Source organism: Montipora foliosa, chromosome 12 (genome assembly GCF_036669935.1).
Source record: "Montipora foliosa isolate CH-2021 chromosome 12, ASM3666993v2, whole genome shotgun sequence".
Lineage (NCBI taxonomy): Eukaryota > Metazoa > Cnidaria > Anthozoa > Scleractinia > Acroporidae > Montipora > Montipora foliosa.
Window position 1 is genome coordinate 20209529 of NC_090880.1, and position 10000 is coordinate 20219528.

A 10000-nucleotide genomic window follows, 5' to 3' on the forward strand; every position below is an offset into this window, starting at 1 on the left:
AAAAAAATCGGCTAATCCTAGTTCACAGCGAAAAAAAGAAATAAAAGAAACTTACTTTTACTTCACCTTGTGTCGATCTGAGGCGTTCTGAATTTGTTCCTCTCCTTCATTAAAAAAAACGTGGCTGGAAACTCGGAACCTCTAAAGCCACTGATCACTCCGCGATCGAGGACGATTTAATGCCGAAAATCGGCTTGATTCGGTCTTTTGTCGACTCTCGCGTGAAGATCGATAACAAACAAACGATTTAGTGTAAAGGCCCAGAGTCTGAAAACAATCTCCACGTGCTTAGAGAACAAGCCAGTTTTCACGAAGAACCCGCCAGTTTCTCCAGCCTGAAGAAATGTTTTGAATAGGCCATTTCCGAGTTGATGTCTGCCTCCTTGTCAAAACGAGTCTAAGTGCGAAGTTTTTCTTATGAAAATTAGTTTTCATTCATATGTAAAGTAGAACTAATTACCATCACAAAAACTTCGCACTTAGACTCGCTTTGAAGAGGAGGCAGACTTGAACTCGGAAATGGCCTATTCTGATCGGGCACCACCGTTGGCCTGGTGACAATTTCACTTCTCTCTAGGAGTAGGGATCCAAGATCAAACTTCGCCTACCTAGATCTTTGTCACGTCCCCACGGGCTTTTGACGTTAAACCCTTTGTCTCGAATAGCCAATCGCGAAAAAAAAATTTAAAATTAGGCAAGAGGTACACTTACCTTGAAGGACAATTGTAATTCTCTGAGCCATACGGAACATTATGACGTCCTATTGCGTATTTCGTTGCGCTTGCCCCGAATTCCACTCTTTAAAGAGTCAATTGTTATGCAAATAACCTCGGTAAAATAGGGAGGGTTGAATCATATACAACGTAGGGTGAGAAGATATGTCATAATGTTCCGTATGGCTCAGAGAATTACAATTATCCCTCAAGGTAAGTGTACCTCTTGTCTAATTTTAAATTCTCTTTCACCATACTCCCCATTATGACGTCATAGTGCGAGTTCAAAGCATGATGCCAACAGAGCGAGCCAACAGAACATGATATCGCGATCGTGCAAGGGCGCTTTACAGGCCACACTATTATTTATTCTTACACAAAATCATGCATCACATATTTGCATTAATATCGGGACAAAATTAATATGCCAACAGGCATAGAAACGATTCAACGTACTGGCTGAAGATCAGTCTGCTAGCTTGATCTTGTCTAGATCTTTGAGAGAGGCTCCTTTATAGAGAGCCGTAGACGTGACTGCACTTCGCACACTGTGCGCCTTGAAAGTCGATGTTCAATCGACGCTCGACTGAGAACTGTTTTAACCCATCTAGCAATTGTCGAGGAATGCACTGCTTTATGTGGTTTACAATATGAAACAAATAGAATTTTATCTGATCTAAGGGATCTAGTCTTATCTATATAATGAAGAACATGTGTTCGAGGAGAAAGATTTTTGTCCTGCGGGAAACGGGGAATTTATATTTTAGTGTGAGATTTCCCTGGACGAGAAGTCTTCGTGCGATCAGCTACAGTAAATACAAGTTTGCAATCCAAAATACTTAAATTGTCCAAATTCAAGGCAGGCAGAGATTGGCTCCTTTGAGCAGTGACCAACGCTGAGAGTGTAACAGTCTTAAGAGTCAAATGCTTGAGACTTAACGACTCACATGAATTTCGGTCCTTAACATATTTAGTCACTAAGCTGACATCCCAAGCAGAGTCATATCTGGTTTGTGGAGATTTCTCCATGTAAACGCCCTTCAAGAATCGAACTACCAAGTAGTAATCTACCATCTTCCAGCCTGTCACTGCCTCAACCGTAAAGGAGACCACTCACCGATACGTATTGACGGTGCTGTAATACTTTCCTTGCTCAAAGGAAGAAAACAGAAAGTCGATGAAGGCGTCTATATTTGCCTGAAAAGGATCACTCGACCGTTCACTGCACCAGCGACACCAGGCCTTCCATGCCGTCTTGTATTGTTTAGATGTTCCCGATGACCAAGATCGACAAATGACTTGAGCAGACCCAAATGAAACGCCTCTATCTGTGAGCTTTCATCGGATGAGATCCAAGCGGCTAGCTGTAGTTTGCCCCTCAGGGGGTGGAGTTGAAGGTTGCGCCACCTGGGCAACAAGATCGGGCGATCCACCGACATCTCTAGAAGTGTTGGATACCAGGACTGCCGGGAGGGCCAAGCTGGGGCAACCAATAGAATACGTCTTGGTTTATCTCTCTTTGCATGTACAAGTACCCTGGGAATGAGGCAAAAAGGCGGAAATGCGTAACCATTTAAATAGCTCCAACATAGTGAAAGTGCATCACACGCGAACGCGGCTGGGTCTGGAAGCCAGTACTAGAAACAAGATAGCTTAGCATTAAGCCGGGATACAAAGAAATCAATATCTGGCGTAAATGATGACTGGCAAAGCCAATAAAAAACAATGGGATGTAAACTCCACTCAGTGCCTTCATATTTTTTGGTCCTGAGTTTTGCGAGAGTACTTCTTAAGAGATTTTTTCGTGTTGAATCCAGGTAAGCAGAAGGGCTGTTCTTGATAGAGTGATAAAATAAAAGCTTAGTTTACTTGAGTACTGAAGCGTCTGGTTCCATGAACTTTGAATATTTCAGTAGCGATGCGACGACGTAAATTCTTTTCTTCACGCTTGTTCGACTGGGCCCATAACCTTGAAAATCTTGAGAGACTCCGCAAAACACAGCTGGCAATTTTAACCGAGTTTAATTATACTAAAAACACTGGGAAAGTAAATGAATGGAAAGACTTCGTATTTCCGTGCAACTGCCGCTTATCAACTTGATCTCGGAATATTCTAGAACTGGTACACATTGTTTCAAGGGCACCCAAGGAGAAAATTGAGGAAAAAGGACGACTTTATACCACAGCTAAGGTAATTCAACGTTTATTTTTCATTGATTTATATACATAGTTAGCGATATATCGCTATAGGTGAGGCAAACGGTAAATCTAGTACATTTACTATAAAATAACAATCGGCTACACATCCGATTGTGTGGGCCCCCTGTGGTGATCCATGTTTTAGAACCTACGGACGCAGTGAGTTCAAAACATTGATTCTTTGGAGGAATGACATTCTAGGCACTTCAATATTTAATTTAATTTTCCGATACATATGCGTTTATATTGATGAAGGCACACGGGAAATGAATGATAACCTATTACCATAGTTAATCGATGTTTATAATTGACCGTGATGGCACAAACTTTTGTTTTCGTTTCGCACGGGTTTGCACATTAGTTGCGCAAAATTTAATCCAAGGATTTTATTGATTATCTTATCGAGAAAAGGCGTGTTGTGTGTAGGGTCAAAGCCAAAAATAGGGACAAAAACATGACACAAAGGAACTTGTCGAGTCTCGTAACCATCTCGTTGCATTAATTATGCTATTACCTACTCAAGATGTCTGAAAACTCACATGAAAGCGAAGCTAACGACTGAGGTTATTTTCGATGCATTGCACCATTAAATAACTCGTGCAAATAAACGTTAATTTGTTTTACAAAACTGTATCTACTTGCAAGTCTATTTTGAGCAAATATAAACGGTGTCTGAGTTTTGTCCAGACCTTGAACAATTTCATCCAAACTTCTTTCGAAATTCGGCAACATCACTAGAAGTTCCTAATGTACATTTTCAAGTTGCATATCATGATAAAGACGATAAATGTTGAGTAAGTAAGAAAAAACTTGGGATAAAAAATCAGTCACAAAAATGCTTTAGGTATATGACAACTGCATACTGCCTACAAATAGAGGTAACAAATAGAATTATTAGTACTGCTTTAAGACATTAGTCTAAGCACCCATTTCAAATAGCGCTAATAAGCAGCAAGTGTCAGACACCGAAATACTTGCTTCACTCGGTACATCGAAGACAAACTTGATCTGGAACAGCTCAAACCTAAAAACTGGTCAAAACACTGGGGACATCCAAAACCCCGAACAGTGCAACTACCGTTGCAAGCAAGACGGTAGGGGCCACATCCGTGTAACGAGAACTAGCCTTGTTGGGGTTTGTTTCGTACAAAGTAATCATTGTGCCTTGGATGATCTCCACAACTTGATCACACGACGTTTCTGGCACAATTATGATTCTGTATTTAGAAAGAGTCTTTACTTCAAAATCTTGTTCCAAGATGTCTTCGAGAGAAACCGTGTCAGTGTGGTAAGTCTTCGTTACTCCAGTCTTTTTATAAGTGACGCTGGTAGTCAATGAAATGCGATATTGATCGATATCATCTTTAAGCGAGAACTTCTGCGAAGAAGGTGCTTCGATACATGGACTGCCGCTAGAACTCGACAACCTCCGTTCTTCATAGGTGATCCTGACAGCTCGTTTCTTTGGGACGGTAACGTAGCAGCGGTACATTGGATAGCCGCTGCTATACACAGGAGCGTTGCTCACAGTATAGCGGTACAGAATGTAGCCGGCCACTACATTCTTGAACGTGTCTCTTTTGGAACCAACTTTGGTTTGACTGCGGATTACAGGAGAACGAAACGTCGTGGCTTTGATTGGTGTATTCTTTGTGATTGTGGGTTTGGAACTTTTGGAACCGGAGGAAGAGCGACCTGAACTATATCGGCGACCGCCGCTGCGTCTGGCAACGATGGATAGCACCATCAGCAAAATTGCGAAGGAAAGAAAAAGAGTAACTGTCGACAGCCGCATTGTGGACTAACTGAAAGGTTTTGGCACCTTGCCTTTTGTGATCCGTGCTTTGAGCACCTTTGCAATATATGTAGCCTTCCACGCAGACACCCTTAGGGCTTTGTCACGCGTTCCTTCCTCACGAGCGTCTGCTGAAACGAGTCTCCCATTCCTTTCCCTTTGTTAAGTAAAGGGGAGCAGACACAAGGGGTCATGTTGCAGGGACATGCTGCAGCGACATGTTGCAGCGACAAAAAAACCTGTGTAGTACACACCGAGGAGACAGGTAGCAAGGACGTGTAGCTGGGACGTGTAGCAAGGACAAAATCACAACATGTGCAAACAAATGAAAATGTTGCGGGTACATGTTTCAGGGATATGTTGCTGCGACATGTCCACTCGTGTAAACCGATACTTTTATTGAATTGTGCAACACCAACCTGGGGTTGATTTTGTCCCCGCGACGTGTCCCATAAAATTTAACAAGTTGAACTTCACGGGACACGTCGCTGCAACATATCGCTGTAACATATCCCTGAAACATGCACCCGCAACAGTTTGACGTGTGTGATGTTTGATTTGACTTGTTGTGTTAATTGTTAATTTCACTTTACCCAATTAGTGCTCCAGCTAAACTAGACACTTAAATAAAGTTCCTTGTCTTTCCTTTCCTTGTCTTTTGTGATCCGTGCTTTGAGCTGCTTTACAATATATGTAGCCTCCCACGCAGACACTCGTAGGGCTTCATCACGCGTTTCTTCCCCACTAGCATTTTGCCAGAACGAGCCACACATTCCTTTCACTCTGTGAAGTAAATGTCATCTCGAAATCACGTAGCGGTTACGTAGGAACTAATCGGCGCTGTGTAGATTACATCCTTTGAAGCGTCAATGCGTAATCTTCTTTGGATAAATCATGAAAGGACGAAGCCTTTCCAAAATACAGCGTACACCGCGAATCAACCTAAAATATTCCTCAAAAACATTAATTTATTTCCTCGGTGGGGTATGCATTTGCACTCTCGCGAGGCAAAATGAGAGTGCTTAGCAATGGTATGGTGTCATTGGTATAACTACCAATTAAAATATTGAAGTATTGCGAGTGTATTTGAACTGCACCAGAACCGTTACTTTCAAGCGCATGAACACACTTAGGACAATTGCGAAAAGAAAGGTTGAAATTTTCAGGCAGCTGCTTTTGGCGATGATCTTCTCTGAAGATTCATTTTGAATTCGGACCGGACACGACCGTTGGCCCGGTGAAAATTTCACTTCTCTCTAGGGATCCAAGATCAAACTTCGCCTATCTGGATCTTTCTCTCGTCCCCACGGGCTTTTGACATCTAAACCTGTTTCGACGATACGAAATTCTACAACTATACGAAATCGAAACGAAAAAGCAGCGACTAAACGTACTGTTTTAGTCCGAACTAAACGACAACTAACTTACTAGCACGACCGATTCGAATATTAATTAGTTATGACTTAAATTCAAGCATGCGGTGTTTTGTTCGCCCGTCCCAACGGACGGCGTTAATGCTAATGAAAGAGCGTTCGCCGGAACATCCTCCCCCTCGAACAGGACTGTGTTCTGTTCCTTCTTTTACTCTTTAGATCTCAAATGGACACAACTTTGTGATTGGTCGCACATAATCTCTGCCTCCTGTTCTGACGCGTACAACTCTGACCTTTCCGTCAGGGCCAAGAAAAACCTCTTGAATTCGACCCAAAGGCCAATGCCCTCGTGGGTTGCCAGGATCCACCATCAGGACCTCATCACCGGGAGCAATGTTGCGTTTATCCTCAACCCATTTGTTTCGAGTGTTCAGGGTCGACAGGTATTCCTTCATCAGTCTTCTCCAACCCTTGGATATGAGATCTTGTGTAAGCCACCATCTATTTCTGGGGTTTAACGCCAGGTCATCGATGACCCTGGGTGCAAGTTGTCCGCCCATTTGGCCGTAAAGGAAGTGGTTCGGCGTTAAGACTTGTTCATCGTTGGGATCGCTGCTACAATAAGTGAGCGGGCGGGATTCAAAACTCCTTCTACTTCGACCACCGCGGTCAGTAGTTCTTCATCCGTAGTTCTGGACTCCCCAAGAATTGCGCGTAGAGCTTTTTTAGCAGACTTGATAAGGGCTTTGAAAATTCCTTCATGATGCGATTTACCGGGGGGATTAAATCGCCACTGAATTCCGTCATGAGCTACCTGTTCTTCGATGCGAGTTTGATCCAAAGTCGAGACTAGGTCACGCAATTTTCTTTCAGCTGACGTGAAGTTCCTGCCATTGTCACTGATCATCACCTCCGGTTTTCCACGTCTTGTGACCATTCTGGAAAACGAATTAAGAAAGCTGGCTGTATTCAGTGAGTAAGCTATTTCTAGATGAACTGCTCGTGTGCTCGCACAGGTAAACAGACACAGATCAGTAACGCTTCGGAGTCACCTTTCTCGTCAACTTAATGACAAAGGGGCCAGCAAAATCGACTCCACAATGAGCAAAGCATCGCATTGACGTGCCAAGTCTGACTTCAGGTAGGGGTGCCATGATTTGTTCACCTCCGCGTCTTCTTCCAAGTTTGCAGACATTACACTCTCGTTTCTTCTCTCCCATTGACAATCCAGTACTTCTGTCGTAATTCAGCAAGCGTAAAGTTCACTCCGAGGTTATGATGATCTTGATTATTGATGTGGGCGATGACAAGTTTTGAGATGTGATGTTTCTTCGGCAATATGACAGGGTGTCTGGCATCGTAAGGTAGATTGGACATTTCTAGTCTTCCACCGACACGTAAGATTCCATCACTGTCCACAAATGGTGACAATCCCCACAGCGGACTGCTTCTCGAGGCGCTTCCTCCTCCTCTCAAGGTTGTCAATTCATTCGGAAAGCGTTCTGTTTGAGTTTCTCGAACCCAGTACCTCTCTGTGTTACTGATTTCTTCCGGTTCTCGGACTTTTTCCAGTGAGTCGTTTCGCTTATTTCCGGTCTCCTGGCTTTTCTGATGTCTTACTCTTTTACTTCTGGAAAAGAACCTCAAGATCCAAGCTGTAACTCCTAACAAATGGCCCCAGGAAGAAAACCTCTGGTTGTCAAACAAGGGCAGGGACTACTTGTATTGAAACGTGAGGTTGATTTTAGCCAGTTCTTGTTTACCTTCTTCACTGCAATCACTCAAAAAGAGGCGACCTTTTGAAGGCCAAGATGTCTCCCTCTCATGTAGAAAGGTAGGTCCATGGAACCAACGACTTTCAGCGGATAAGTTTTTCAGGTCCAGACCTCTTGTCTCGTCGTCAGCGGGGTTTTGTTCTCCTGGTACATGTCGCCACTGAGCTGGGTCCGATTTCCGTTGATTTTCGGCTACTCGCTTAGCAACAAACGGTTTCAGTCGTCTTGAGTGACCCTAGATCCAGTAGATTACGTCCATACTGTCTGTCCACAGGGTGTGTTGACTTAGTGGAATTTCTAGCTTCTCGGAGACCGTTTCAGCTGACCGTAATCCGAGTACTGCCGCCATTAACTCAAGGCGCGGGATGCTGACAGATTTAATCGGTGTTACTCTTGCTTTGGCTTTTACCAGGGCAACTGAGATCTGCCCACTTACGTGTCCGTACCTGGCGTAGTTTACTGCGGCATAGGCTAGTCGTTACGTGTCAACGAATGCATGAAGAGAAAGTCTTCCACTGCTTCCTCGTGGTGTCGATAGCAACTTGGGATTTTGACCTGTGGAGCTTCAGGCAACTGTTTGGCCCACTGATGAGTGATGAGTGGGCAACTTTAAAGCTTCAGGAAACTCTTCATCCTATTCAGGACCTCGCAGCCAGGCTTCTTGTAATGCCATTTTTGCTCTTATGATGTATGCCGCCAAGAACTGCAATGGATTAAACAGTGTAGCAATACGACTTAGCAGGCCTCGCTTCGTGTAAAAGGACAAGTTGATTTCTTTGACAATGAACGTGAAAACATCGTCAATCGCGTTCCAATGACTCCTAATGTCTTGACACTCGGTAGTTCTGAATCGTCAAGCTTTACTCCAGTTGCTCGTTGATCCTTTTGTGAGATTTTTTCTAGGACCTCTGTTCGATTACTACACCACTTTTTTGCACGGAAACCAGCGCCACCCAGGACCTTTGTCAAATCTTCACGGACGAGAATAGCGTCTTCTACAGTTTCTTCTGAGTGAAGGATATCATCCATGCACATATCTTGGAGCAAGACCATAGCTGCCGCTGGATAGCTCTCTTTCAAATCTAGGGCGTGGCTGCAAAGCACGAACTGGGCAGGATAAGGGGATGCTCTGTCTCCAAAGCTTAAACGGACCGCTTCATAGACATCCACAGGTTTTGTGGGATCAAGATCTCTCCATAACAGTCTGTGATACTTGTGGTTTTTCTCAGCGAGAACAACCTAAGAAAAGATTTCCTTGATGTCCGTTAATAGGGCGGCAGGTCTCAGTCTAAATCGGAGTATGTCCAAGTTGCTTTTGAGAGAAATACAACTTTCAGTCAAGGTTGTCAATCTGAGGGTTTGGTCATCAGTTTTGAGGCTAAGGGCTGTCACGATGTCATCTCGGACATAAGTTGAATCTGACCCGTTGTCTAGGAAGGCATTGACTTGGATGTTTTGACCCCCTGAGCCTATAAGCCAAACAGAAACTGTTCGCAATACAACATTGCCTGCAGGCTCAGAGTCGCCGAAAGCGCTTTGTGTTTAGATCGACGTTCGAAGTGCAGATGGAAGTGATGGGTGCCTTTACAATCACTGATACAACAGCGATTGTTCTCCGGGAAATTCTTCCCTTGATGGCCTGATCTCAAGCAACGATAACAAAGTTCATTCTTTTTTGCGATTTCCCATCTATTCGCAATGGATGTTTCATCCCAGGTCTTGCATGAGGTTACTTCGTGAGGTCAATGGCAGGCAACATACTTGGGTGTGGGCTCTCTGGTAACGTTGTGAACTGCTCCTTTCTCACGCTTGTGTTTCTTTGAATCGATATTATCTTCCTCTTTTTCTTAGTTCTCTCCTTAACTTCTTGGACGTCCATACGAAAAACGGCTCGCTTCTGTAACCATTTAGAAAATACGGATAGTCCATCCTTCCTGGGCTTCCTGTGCAACCATTCTTGGTACGCGATACGAAGAGAACCTGGTAACTTTTGTTGCACCGCAATGTAAAGTGCAGATACTCCTGCTAGCTCTTGATGCTGGTCACTATCTTGAATCTTAACGACAACGTCAGTTAAACGATCCGAGAAAATCTCCAACTCCTTTAGGCTAGTCTCCTCGACGGGAGACGAACGCAAAATGGCTT

General features: G+C 43.8%; 1 long non-coding RNA gene across 1 annotated transcript in view; it reads left to right on the forward strand.

Annotated features, from left to right (window-relative positions):
• The first annotated feature begins 1930 nt into the window (after window positions 1-1930).
• LOC137978462 (uncharacterized) overlaps window positions 1931-10000 on the forward strand; it is an 11996-nt gene continuing 3926 nt past the window's right edge. The window contains exons 1-2 of the long non-coding RNA XR_011118175.1: window positions 1931-2530; window positions 2831-2904. This is a non-coding gene — a long non-coding RNA (uncharacterized lncRNA). The remainder of the gene's footprint in view (window positions 2531-2830; window positions 2905-10000) is intronic.